Source organism: Hemitrygon akajei, chromosome 26 (genome assembly GCF_048418815.1).
Source record: "Hemitrygon akajei chromosome 26, sHemAka1.3, whole genome shotgun sequence".
NCBI lineage: Eukaryota > Metazoa > Chordata > Chondrichthyes > Myliobatiformes > Dasyatidae > Hemitrygon > Hemitrygon akajei.
Genome location: NC_133149.1, coordinates 62,104,924 through 62,119,446, shown reverse-complemented (window position 1 = coordinate 62,119,446; position 14,523 = coordinate 62,104,924). Strand labels below are relative to the sequence as shown.

Genomic DNA, 14,523 nt, shown 5'->3' with positions numbered 1-14,523 from the left:
CAGAGGAGATTTACAGATATAAGGCCTTAGTTAGATCTCACTTTTGGTACTGTGTTCAGTTCTGGTCCCCTCAATACAGGAAGGACGTGGATACTATAGACAGAGGGCAGAGGAGATTTACAGATATAAGGACTTAGTTAGACCTCACTTTTGGTACTGTGTTCAGTTCTGTTCCCCTCAATACTGGAAGGACGTGGATACAATAGACAGAGGGCAGAGGAGATTTACAGATATAAGGACTTAGTTAGACCTCACTTTTGGTACTGTGTTCAGTTCTGGTTCCCTCAATACAGGAAGGACGTGGATACTATAGACAGAGGGCAGAGGAGATTTACAGATATAAGGGTTAGTCAGACATCACTTTTGGTATTGTGTTCAGTTCTGGTCCCCTCAATACAGGATGGACGTGGATACTATATACAGATAGAGGAGATTTACAGATATAAGGACTTAGTTGGACCTCACCTTTGCTACTGTGTTCAGTTCTGGTCCACTCAATACAGGAAGGACGTGGATACTATAGACAGAGGGCAGAGGAGAATTACAGATATAAGAACTTAGTTAGACCTCACTTTTGGTACTGTGTTCAGTTCTGGTCCCCTCAATACAGGAAGGACGTGGATACTATAGACAGAGGGCAGAGGAGATTTACAGATATAAGGACTTAGTGAGACCTCACTTTTGGTACTGTGTTCAGTTCTGGTCCCCTCAATACTGGAAGGACGTGGATACTATAGACAGAGGGCAGAGTAGATTTACAGATATAAGGCCTTAGTTAGACCTCACTTTTGGTACTGTGTTCAGTTCTGGTCCCCTCAATACAGGAAGGACATGGATATGGGAGACAGAGGGCAGAGGAGATTTACAGATATAGGAACTTAGTTAGACCTCACTTTTGGTACTGTGTTCAGTTCTGGTCGCCACACTACAGGAAGGACGTGGATACTATAGACAGAGGGCAGAGGAGATTTACAGATATAAGGCATTAGTTAGACCTCACTTTTGGTACTGTGTTCAGTTCTGGTCCCCTCAATACAGGAAGGACGTGGATACTATAGACAGAGGGCAGAGGAGATTTACAGATATAAGGACTTAGTGAGACCTCACTTTTGGTACTGTGTTCAGTTCTGGTCCCCTCAATACAGGAAGGACGTGGATACTATAGACAGAGGGCAGAGGAGATTTACAGATATAAGGACTTAGTTAGATCTCACTTTTGGTACTGTGTTCAGTTCTGGTCCCCTCAATACAGGAAGGACGTGGATACTATAGACAGAGGGCAGAGGAGATTTACAGATATAAGGACTTAGTTAGACCACACTTTTGGTACTGTGTTCAGTTCTGGTCCCCTCAATACTGAAAGGACGTGGATACTATAGACAGAGGGCAGAGGAGATATACAGATATAAGGCCGTAGTTAGACCTCACTTTTGGTACTGTGTTCAGTTCTGGTCCCCTCAATACTGGAAGGACGTGGATACTATAGACAGAGGGCAGAGGAGATTTACAGATATAAGGCCGTAGTTAGACCTCACTTTTGGTACTGGGTTCAGTTCTGGTCGCAACACTACAGGAAGGACGTGGATACTATAGACAGAGGGCAGAGGAGATTTACAGATATAAGGCATTAGTTAGACCTCACTTTTGGTACTGTGTTCAGTTCTGGTCCCCTCAATACAGGAAGGACGTAGATACTATAGACAGAGGGCAGAGGAGATTTACAGATATAAGGACTTAGTGAGACCTCACTTTTGGTACTGTGTTCAGTTCTGGTCCCCTCAATACAGGAAGGACGTGGATACTATAGACAGAGGGCAGAGGAGATTTACAGATATAAGGACTTAGTGAGACCTCACTTTTGGTACTGTGTTCAGTTCTGGTCCCCTCAATACTGGAAGGACGTGGATACTATAGACAGAGGGCAGAGTAGATTTACAGATATAAGGCCTTAGTTAGACCTCAGTTTTGGTACTGTGTTCAGTTCTGGTCCCCTCAATACAGGAAGGACATGGATATGGGAGACAGAGGGCAGAGGAGATTTACAGATATAAGACCTTAGTTAGACCTGACTTATGGTACTGTGTTCAGTTCTGGTCCCCTCAATACAGGAAGGACATGGATACGAGAGACAGAGGGCAGAGGAGATTTACAGATATAGGAACTTAGTTAGACCTCACTTTTGGTACTGTGTTCAGTTCTGGTCGCCACACTACAGGAAGGACGTGGATACTATAGACAGAGGGCAGAGGAGATTTACAGATATAAGGCATTAGTTAGACCTCACTTTTGGTACTGTGTTCAGTTCTGGTCCCCTCAATACAGGAAGGACGTGGATACTATAGACAGAGGGCAGAGGAGATTTACAGATATAAGGACTTAGTGAGACCTCACTTTTGGTACTGTGTTCAGTTCTGGTCCCCTCAATACAGGAAGGACGTGGATACTATAGACAGAGGGCAGAGGAGATTTACAGATATAAGGACTTAGTTAGATCTCACTTTTGGTACTGTGTTCAGTTCTGGTCCCCTCAATACAGGAAGGACGTGGATACTATAGACAGAGGGCAGAGGAGATTTACAGATATAAGGACTTAGTTAGACCACACTTTTGGTACTGTGTTCAGTTCTGGTCCCCTCAATACTGAAAGGACGTGGATACTATAGACAGAGGGCAGAGGAGATATACAGATATAAGGCCGTAGTTAGACCTCACTTTTGGTACTGTGTTCAGTTCTGGTCCCCTCAATACTGGAAGGACGTGGATACTATAGACAGAGGGCAGAGGAGATTTACAGATATAAGGCCGTAGTTAGACCTCACTTTTGGTACTGGGTTCAGTTCTGGTCGCAACACTACAGGAAGGACGTGGATACTATAGACAGAGGGCAGAGGAGATTTACAGATATAAGGCATTAGTTAGACCTCACTTTTGGTACTGTGTTCAGTTCTGGTCCCCTCAATACAGGAAGGACGTAGATACTATAGACAGAGGGCAGAGGAGATTTACAGATATAAGGACTTAGTGAGACCTCACTTTTGGTACTGTGTTCAGTTCTGGTCCCCTCAATACTGGAAGGACGTGGATACTATAGACAGAGGGCAGAGGAGATTTACAGATATAAGGCCTTAGTTAGACCTCACTTTTGGTACTGTGTTCAGTTCTGGTCCCCTCAATACAGGAAGGACATGGATATGGGAGACAGAGGGCAGAGGAGATTTACAGATATAAGACCTTAGTTAGACCTGACTTTTGGTACTGTGTTCAGTTCTGGTCCCCTCAATACAGGAAGGACATGGATACGAGAGACAGAGGGCAGAGGAGATTTACAGATATAAGGCATTAGTTAGACCTCACTTTTGGTACTGTGTTCAGTTCTGGTCCCCTCAATACAGGAAGGACGTGGATACTATAGACAGAGGGCAGAGGAGATTTACAGATATAAGGACTTAGTGAGACCTCACTTTTGGTACTGTGTTCAGTTCTGGTCCCCTCAATACTGGAAGGACGTGGATACTATAGACAGAGGGCAGAGGAGATTTACAGATATAAGGCCTTAGTTAGACCTCACTTTTGGTACTGTGTTCAGTTCTGGTCCCCTCAATACAGGAAGGACATGGATATGGGAGACAGAGGGCAGAGGAGATTTACAGATATAAGACCTTAGTTAGACCTGACTTTTGGTACTGTGTTCAGTTCTGGTCCCCTCAATACAGGAAGGACATGGATACGAGAGACAGAGGGCAGAGGAGATTTACAGATATAAGGACTTAATGAGACCTCACTTTTGGTACTGTGTTCAGTTCTGGTCCCTCAATACAGGAAGGATGTGGATACTATAGACAGAGGGCAGAGGAGATTTACAGATATAAGGCCTTAGTGAGACCTCACTTTTGGTACTGTGTTCAGTTCTGGTCCCCTCAATACTGGAAGGACATGGATATTATAGACAGAGGGCAGAGGAGATTTACAGATATAGGAACTTAGTTAGACCTCACTTTTGGTACTGTGTTCAGTTCTGGTCGCCACACTACAGGAAGGACGTGGATACTATAGACAGAGGGCAGAGGAGATTTACAGATATAAGGCATTAGTTAGACCTCACTTTTGGTACTGTGTTCAGTTCTGGTCCCCTCAATACAGGAAGGACGTGGATACTATAGACAGAGGGCAGAGGAGATTTACAGATATAAGGACTTAGTGAGACCTCACTTTTGGTACTGTGTTCAGTTCTGGTCCCCTCAATACAGGAAGGACGTGGATACTATAGACAGAGGGCAGAGGAGATTTACAGATGTAAGGTCTTAGTTAGATCTCACTTTTGGTACTGTGTTCAGTTCTGGTCCCCTCAATACAGGAAGGACGTGGATACTATAGACAGAGGGCAGAGGAGATTTACAGATATAAGGACTTAGTTAGACCTCACTTTTGGTACTGTGTTCAGTTCTGGTCCCCTCAATACTGAAAGGACGTGGATACTATAGACAGAGGGCAGAGGAGATATACAGATATAAGGCCGTAGTTAGACCTCACTTTTGGTACTGGGTTCAGTTCTCGTCACCTCAATACTGGAAGGACGTGGATACTATAGACAGAGGGCAGAGGAGATTTACAGATATAAGGCCGTAGTTAGACCTCACTTTTGGTACTGTGTTCAGTTCTGGTCCCCTCAATACAGGAAGGACGTGGATACTATAGACAGAGGGCAGAGGAGATTTACAGATATAAGGACTTAGTTAGACCTCACTTTTGGTACTGTGTTCAGTTCTGGTCCCCTCAATACAGGAAGGACGTGGATACTATAGACAGAGGGCAGAGGAGATTTACAGATATAAGGCCGTAGTTAGACCTCACTTTTGCTACTGTGTTCAGTTCTGGTCCCCTCAATACAGGAAGGACGTGGATACTATATACAGAGGGCAGAGGAGATTTACAGATATAAGGACTTAGTCAGACCTCACTTTTGGTACTGTGTTCAGTTCTGGTCCCCTCAATACTGGAAGGACGTGGATACTATAGACAGAGGGCAGAGTATATTTACAGATATAAGGCCTTAGTTAGACCTCACTTTTGGTACTGTGTTCAGTTCTGGTCCCCTCAATACAGGAAGGACATGGATACAAGAGACAGAGGCCAGAGGAGATTTACAGATATAAGACCTTAGTTAGACCTGACTTTTGGTACTGTGTTCAGTTCTGGTCCCCTCTATATACGAAGGACGTGTATACTACAGACAGAGGGCAGAGAAGATTGACAGATATAAGGACTTAGTTAGACCTCACTTTTGGTACTGTGTTCAGTTCTGGTCCCCTCAATACAGGAAGGACATGGATACGAGAGACAGAGGGCAGAGGAGATTTACAGATATAAGGACTTAGTTGGACCTCAATTTTGGTACTGTGTTCAGTTCTGGTCCCCTCAATACAGGATGGACGTGGATAATATAGACAGAGGGCAGAGGAGATTTAGAGATATAAGGCCTTAGTTAGACCTCACTTTTGGTACTGTGTTCAGTTCTGGTCCCCTCAATACTGGAAGGACATGGATACTATAGACAGAGGGCAGAGGAGATTTACAGATATAAGGACTTAGTTGGACCTCAATTTTGGTACTGTGTTCAGTTCTGGTCCCCTCAATACAGGATGGACGTGGATAATATAGACAGAGGGCAGAGGAGATTTAGAGATATAAGGCCTTAGTTAGACCTCACTTTTGGTACTGTGTTCAGTTCTGGTCCCCTCAATACTGGAAGGACATGGATACTATAGACAGAGGGCAGAGGAGATTTACAGATATAAGGACTTAGTTGGACCTCAATTTTGGTACTGTGTTCAGTTCTGGTCCCCTCAATACAGGAATGACGTGGATACTATAGACAGAGGGCAGAGGAGATTTACAGATATAAGGCCTTAGTTAGATCTCACTTTTGGTACTGTGTTCAGTTCTGGTCCCCTCAATACAGGAAGGACGTGGATACTATAGACAGAGGGCAGAGGAGATTTACAGATATAAGGACTTAGTTAGACCTCACTTTTGGTACTGTGTTCAGTTCTGTTCCCCTCAATACTGGAAGGACGTGGATACAATAGACAGAGGGCAGAGGAGATTTACAGATATAAGGACTTAGTTAGACCTCACTTTTGGTACTGTGTTCAGTTCTGGTTCCCTCAATACAGGATGGACGTGGATACTATATACAGATAGAGGAGATTTACAGATATAAGGACTTAGTTGGACCTCACCTTTGCTACTGTGTTCAGTTCTGGTCCACTCAATACAGGAAGGACGTGGATACTATAGACAGAGGGCAGAGGAGAATTACAGATATAAGAACTTAGTTAGACCTCACTTTTGGTCCTGTGTTCAATTCTGGTCCCCTCAATACAGGATGGATGTGGATACTATAGACAGAGGGCAGAGGAGATTTACAGATATAAGGACTTAGTGAGACCTCACTTTTGGTACTGTGTTCAGTTCTGGTCCCCTCAATACTGGAAGGACGTGGATATTATAGACAGAGGGCAGAGGAGATTTACAGATATAGGAACTTAGTTAGACCTCACTTTTGGTACTGTGTTCAGTTCTGGTCGCCACACTACAGGAAGGACGTGGATACTATAGACAGAGGGCAGAGGAGATTTACAGATATAAGGCATTAGTTAGACCTCACTTTTGGTACTGTGTTCAGTTCTGGTCCCCTCAATACAGGAATGACGTGGATACTATAGACAGAGGGCAGAGGAGATTTACAGATATAAGGCCTTAGTTAGATCTCACTTTTGGTACTGTGTTCAGTTCTGGTCCCCTCAATACAGGAAGGACGTGGATACTATAGACAGAGGGCAGAGGAGATTTACAGATATAAGGACTTAGTTAGACCTCACTTTTGGTACTGTGTTCAGTTCTGTTCCCCTCAATACTGGAAGGACGTGGATACAATAGACAGAGGGCAGAGGAGATTTACAGATATAAGGACTTAGTTAGACCTCACTTTTGGTACTGTGTTCAGTTCTGGTTCCCTCAATACAGGAAGGACGTGGATACTATAGACAGAGGGCAGAGGAGATTTACAGATATAAGGGTTAGTCAGACATCACTTTTGGTATTGTGTTCAGTTCTGGTCCCCTCAATACAGGATGGACGTGGATACTATATACAGATAGAGGAGATTTACAGATATAAGGACTTAGTTGGACCTCACCTTTGCTACTGTGTTCAGTTCTGGTCCACTCAATACAGGAAGGACGTGGATACTATAGACAGAGGGCAGAGGAGAATTACAGATATAAGAACTTAGTTAGACCTCACTTTTGGTCCTGTGTTCAATTCTGGTCCCCTCAATACAGGATGGATGTGGATACTATAGACAGAGGGCAGAGGAGATTTACAGATATAAGGACTTAGTGAGACCTCACTTTTGGTACTGTGTTCAGTTCTGGTCCCCTCAATACTGGAAGGACGTGGATATTATAGACAGAGGGCAGAGGAGATTTACAGATATAGGAACTTAGTTAGACCTCACTTTTGGTACTGTGTTCAGTTCTGGTCGCCACACTACAGGAAGGACGTGGATACTATAGACAGAGGGCAGAGGAGATTTACAGATATAAGGCATTAGTTAGACCTCACTTTTGGTACTGTGTTCAGTTCTGGTCCCCTCAATACAGGAAGGATGTGGATACTATAGACAGAGGGCAGAGGAGATTTACAGATATAAGGCATTAGTTAGACCTCACTTTTGGTACTGTGTTCAGTTCTGGTCCCCTCAATACAGGAAGGACGTGGATACTATAGACAGAGGGCAGAGGAGATTTACAGATATAAGGACTTAGTGAGACCTCACTTTTGGTACTGTGTTCAGTTCTGGTCCCCTCAATACTGGAAGGACGTGGATACTATAGACAGAGGGCAGAGTAGATTTACAGATATAAGGCCTTAGTTAGACCTCACTTTTGGTACTGTGTTCAGTTCTGGTCCCCTCAATACAGGAAGGACATGGATATGAGAGACAGAGGGCAGAGGAGATTTACAGATATATGGACTTAGTTAGACCTCACTTTTGGTACTGTGTTCAGTTCTGGTCCGCTCAATACAGGATGGACGTGGATAATATAGACAGAGGGCAGAGGAGATTTACAGATATAAGGCCTTAGTTAGACCTCACTTTTGGTACTGTGTTCAGTTCTGGTCCCCTCAATACAGGAAGGACATGGATACGAGAGACAGAGGGCAGAGGAGATTTACAGATATAAGGACTTAGTTAGACCTCACTTTTGGTACTGTGTTCAGTTCTGGTCCCCTCAATACAGGATGGACGTGGATAATATAAACGGAGGGCAGAGGAGATTTACAGATATAAGGCCTTAGTTAGACCTCACTTTTGGTACTGTGTTCAGTTCTGGTCCCCTCAATACTGGAAGGACGTGGATATTATAGACAGAGGGCAGAGGAGATTTACAGATATAGGAACTTAGTTAGACCTCACTTTTGGTACTGTGTTCAGTTCTGGTCGCCACACTACAGGAAGGACGTGGATACTATAGACAGAGGGCAGAGGAGATTTACAGATATAAGGCATTAGTTAGACCTCACTTTTGGTACTGTATTCAGTTCTGGTCCCCTCAATACAGGAAGGACGTGGATACTATAGACAGAGGGCAGAGGAGATTTACAGATATAAGGACTTAGTTAGACCACACTTTTGGTACTGTGTTCAGTTCTGGTCCCCTCAATACTGAAAGGACGTGGATACTATAGACAGAGGGCAGAGGAGATATACAGATATAAGGCCGTAGTTAGACCTCACTTTTGGTACTGTGTTCAGTTCTGGTCCCCTCAATACTGGAAGGACGTGGATACTATAGACAGAGGGCAGAGGAGATTTACAGATATAAGGCCGTAGTTAGACCTCACTTTTGGTACTGGGTTCAGTTCTGGTCGCAACACTACAGGAAGGACGTGGATACTATAGACAGAGGGCAGAGGAGATTTACAGATGTAAGGTCTTAGTTAGATCTCACTTTTGGTACTGTGTTCAGTTCTGGTCCCCTCAATACAGGAAGGACGTGGATACTATAGACAGAGGGCAGAGGAGATTTACAGATATAAGGACTTAGTTAGACCTCACTTTTGGTACTGTGTTCAGTTCTGGTCCCCTCAATACTGAAAGGACGTGGATACTATAGACAGAGGGCAGAGGAGATATACAGATATAAGGCCGTAGTTAGACCTCACTTTTGGTACTGGGTTCAGTTCTCGTCACCTCAATACTGGAAGGACGTGGATACTATAGACAGAGGGCAGAGGAGATTTACAGATATAAGGCCGTAGTTAGACCTCACTTTTGGTACTGTGTTCAGTTCTGGTCCCCTCAATACAGGAAGGACGTGGATACTATAGACAGAGGGCAGAGGAGATTTACAGATATAAGGACTTAGTTAGACCTCACTTTTGGTACTGTGTTCAGTTCTGGTCCCCTCAATACAGGAAGGACGTGGATACTATAGACAGAGGGCAGAGGAGATTTACAGATATAAGGCCGTAGTTAGAGCTCACTTTTGCTACTGTGTTCAGTTCTGGTCCCCTCAATACAGGAAGGACGTGGATACTATATACAGAGGGCAGAGGAGATTTACAGATATAAGGACTTAGTCAGACCTCACTTTTGGTACTGTGTTCAGTTCTGGTCCCCTCAATACTGGAAGGACGTGGATACTATAGACAGAGGGCAGAGTAGATTTACAGATATAAGGCCTTAGTTAGACCTCACTTTTGGTACTGTGTTCAGTTCTGGTCCCCTCAATACAGGAAGGACATGGATACAAGAGACAGAGGCCAGAGGAGATTTACAGATATAAGACCTTAGTTAGACCTGACTTTTGGTACTGTGTTCAGTTCTGGTCCCCTCTATATACGAAGGACGTGTATACTACAGACAGAGGGCAGAGAAGATTGACAGATATAAGGACTTAGTTAGACCTCACTTTTGGTACTGTGTTCAGTTCTGGTCCCCTCAATACAGGAAGGACATGGATACGAGAGACAGAGGGCAGAGGAGATTTACAGATATAAGGACTTAGTTGGACCTCAATTTTGGTACTGTGTTCAGTTCTGGTCCCCTCAATACAGGATGGACGTGGATAATATAGACAGAGGGCAGAGGAGATTTAGAGATATAAGGCCTTAGTTAGACCTCACTTTTGGTACTGTGTTCAGTTCTGGTCCCCTCAATACTGGAAGGACATGGATACTATAGACAGAGGGCAGAGGAGATTTACAGATATAAGGACTTAGTTGGACCTCAATTTTGGTACTGTGTTCAGTTCTGGTCCCCTCAATACAGGAATGACGTGGATACTATAGACAGAGGGCAGAGGAGATGTACAGATATAAGGCCTTAGTTAGATCTCACTTTTGGTACTGTGTTCAGTTCTGGTCCCCTCAATACAGGAAGGACGTGGATACTATAGACAGAGGGCAGAGGAGATTTACAGATATAAGGACTTAGTTAGACCTCACTTTTGGTACTGTGTTCAGTTCTGTTCCCCTCAATACTGGAAGGACGTGGATACAATAGACAGAGGGCAGAGGAGATTTACAGATATAAGGACTTAGTTAGACCTCACTTTTGGTACTGTGTTCAGTTCTGGTTCCCTCAATACAGGAAGGACGTGGATACTATAGACAGAGGGCAGAGGAGATTTACAGATATAAGGGTTAGTCAGACATCACTTTTGGTATTGTGTTCAGTTCTGGTCCCCTCAATACAGGATGGACGTGGATACTATATACAGATAGAGGAGATTTACAGATATAAGGACTTAGTTGGACCTCACCTTTGCTACTGTGTTCAGTTCTGGTCCACTCAATACAGGAAAGACGTGGATACTATAGACAGAGGGCAGAGGAGAATTACAGATATAAGAACTTAGTTAGACCTCACTTTTGGTCCTGTGTTCAATTCTGGTCCCCTCAATACAGGATGGATGTGGATACTATAGACAGAGGGCAGAGGAGATTTACAGATATAAGGACTTAGTGAGACCTCACTTTTGGTACTGTGTTCAGTTCTGGTCCCCTCAATACTGGAAGGACGTGGATATTATAGACAGAGGGCAGAGGAGATTTACAGATATAGGAACTTAGTTAGACCTCACTTTTGGTACTGTGTTCAGTTCTGGTCGCCACACTACAGGAAGGACGTGGATACTATAGACAGAGGGCAGAGGAGATTTACAGATATAAGGCATTAGTTAGACCTCACTTTTGGTACTGTGTTCAGTTCTGGTCCCCTCAATACAGGAAGGATGTGGATACTATAGACAGAGGGCAGAGGAGATTTACAGATATAAGGCATTAGTTAGACCTCACTTTTGGTACTGTGTTCAGTTCTGGTCCCCTCAATACAGGAAGGACGTGGATACTATAGACAGAGGGCAGAGGAGATTTACAGATATAAGGACTTAGTGAGACCTCACTTTTGGTACTGTGTTCAGTTCTGGTCCCCTCAATACTGGAAGGACGTGGATACTATAGACAGAGGGCAGAGTAGATTTACAGATATAAGGCCTTAGTTAGACCTCACTTTTGGTACTGTGTTCAGTTCTGGTCCCCTCAATACAGGAAGGACATGGATATGAGAGACAGAGGGCAGAGGAGATTTACAGATATAAGGACTTAGTTAGACCTCACTTTTGGTACTGTGTTCAGTTCTGGTCCGCTCAATACAGGATGGACGTGGATAATATAGACAGAGGGCAGAGGAGATTTACAGATATAAGGCCTTAGTTAGACCTCACTTTTGGTACTGTGTTCAGTTCTGGTCCCCTCAATACAGGAAGGACATGGATACGAGAGACAGAGGGCAGAGGAGATTTACAGATATAAGGACTTAGTTAGACCTCACTTTTGGTACTCTGTTCAGTTCTGGTCCCCTCAATACAGGATGGACGTGGATAATATAAACGGAGGGCAGAGGAGATTTACAGATATAAGGCCTTAGTTAGACCTCACTTTTGGTACTGTGTTCAGTTCTGGTCCCCTCAATACTGGAAGGACGTGGATATTATAGACAGAGGGCAGAGGAGATTTACAGATATAGGAACTTAGTTAGACCTCACTTTTGGTACTGTGTTCAGTTCTGGTCGCCACACTACAGGAAGGACGTGGATACTATAGACAGAGGGCAGAGGAGATTTACAGATATAAGGCATTAGTTAGACCTCACTTTTGGTACTGTATTCAGTTCTGGTCCCCTCAATACAGGAAGGACGTGGATACTATAGACAGAGGGCAGAGGAGATTTACAGATATAAGGACTTAGTTAGACCACACTTTTGGTACTGTGTTCAGTTCTGGTCCCCTCAATACTGAAAGGACGTGGATACTATAGACAGAGGGCAGAGGAGATATACAGATATAAGGCCGTAGTTAGACCTCACTTTTGGTACTGTGTTCAGTTCTGGTCCCCTCAATACTGGAAGGACGTGGATACTATAGACAGAGGGCAGAGGAGATTTACAGATATAAGGCCGTAGTTAGACCTCACTTTTGGTACTGGGTTCAGTTCTGGTCGCAACACTACAGGAAGGACGTGGATACTATAGACAGAGGGCAGAGGAGATTTACAGATATAAGGCATTAGTTAGACCTCACTTTTGGTACTGTGTTCAGTTCTGGTCCCCTCAATACAGGAAGGACGTAGATACTATAGACAGAGGGCAGAGGAGATTTACAGATATAAGGACTTAGTGAGACCTCACTTTTGGTACTGTGTTCAGTTCTGGTCCCCTCAATACAGGAAGGACGTGGATACTATAGACAGAGGGCAGAGGAGATTTACAGATATAAGGACTTAGTGAGACCTCACTTTTGGTACTGTGTTCAGTTCTGGTCCCCTCAATACTGGAAGGACGTGGATACTATAGACAGAGGGCAGAGTAGATTTACAGATATAAGGCCTTAGTTAGACCTCACTTTTGGTACTGTGTTCAGTTCTGGTCCCCTCAATACAGGAAGGACATGGATACGAGAGACAGAGGCCAGAGGAGATTTACAGATATAAGGACTTAGTTAGACCTGACTTTTGGTACTGTGTTCAGTTCTGGTCCCCTCTATATATGAAGGACGTGCATACTACAGACAGAGGGCAGAGAAGATTTACAGATATAAGGACTTAGTTAGACCTGACTTTAGGTACTGTGTTCAGTTCTGGTCCCCTCAATACAGGAAGGATGTGGATACTATAGACAGAGGGCAGAGGAGATTTACAGATATAAGGCCTTAGTTAGACCTCACTTTTGGTACTGTGTTCAGTTCTGGTCCCCTCAATACAGGAAGGACGTGGATACTATAGACAGAGGGCAGAGGAGATTTACAGATATAAGGACTTAGTGAGACCTCACTTTTGGTACTGTGTTCAGTTCTGGTCCCCTCAATACTGGAAGGACGTGGATACTATAGACAGAGGGCAGAGTAGATTTACAGATATAAGGCCTTAGTTAGACCTCACTTTTGGTACTGTGTTCAGTTCTGGTCCCCTCAATACAGGAAGGACATGGATATGGGAGACAGAGGGCAGAGGAGATTTACAGATATAGGAACTTAGTTAGACCTCACTTTTGGTACTGTGTTCAGTTCTGGTCGCCACACTACAGGAAGGACGTGGATACTATAGACAGAGGGCAGAGGAGATTTACAGATAGAAGGCATTAGTTAGACCTCACTTTTGGTACTGTGTTCAGTTCTGGTCCCCTCAATACAGGAAGGACGTGTATACTATAGACAGAGGGCAGAGGAGATTTACAGATATAAGGACTTAGTGAGACCTCACTTTTGGTACTGTGTTCAGTTCTGGTCCCCTCAATACAGGAAGGACGTGGATACTATAGACAGAGGGCAGAGGAGATTTACAGATATAAGGACTTAGTTAGATCTCACTTTTGGTACTGTGTTCAGTTCTGGTCCCCTCAATACAGGAAGGACGTGGATATGGGAGACAGAGGGCAGAGGAGATTTACAGATATAGGAACTTAGTTAGACCTCACTTTTGGTACTGTGTTCAGTTCTGGTCGCCACACTACAGGAAGGACGTGGATACTATAGACAGAGGGCAGAGGAGATTTACAGATATAAGGCATTAGTTAGACCTCACTTTTGGTACTGTGTTCAGTTCTGGTCCCCTCAATACAGGAAGGACGTGGATACTATAGACAGAGGGCAGAGGAGATTTACAGATATAAGGACTTAGTGAGACCTCACTTTTGGTACTGTGTTCAGTTCTGGTCCCCTCAATACAGGAAGGACGTGGATACTATAGACAGAGGGCAGAGGAGATTTACAGATATAAGGACTTAGTTAGATCTCACTTTTGGTACTGTGTTCAGTTCTGGTCCCCTCAATACAGGAAGGACGTGGATACTATAGACAGAGGGCAGAGGAGATTTACAGATATAAGGACTTAGTTAGACCACACTTTTGGTACTGTGTTCAGTTCTGGTCCCCTCAATACTGAAAGGACGTGGATAC

At 44.0% G+C, this 14,523-nt stretch overlaps 1 protein-coding gene across 1 annotated transcript in view; it reads right to left on the bottom strand.

Moving 5' to 3' along the window:
• The window catches only part of LOC140716981 (uncharacterized), a 520,796-nt gene that overhangs the window by 143,572 nt on the left and 362,701 nt on the right, over positions 1-14,523 (bottom strand). The gene's annotated exons all lie outside the window — the stretch shown is intronic.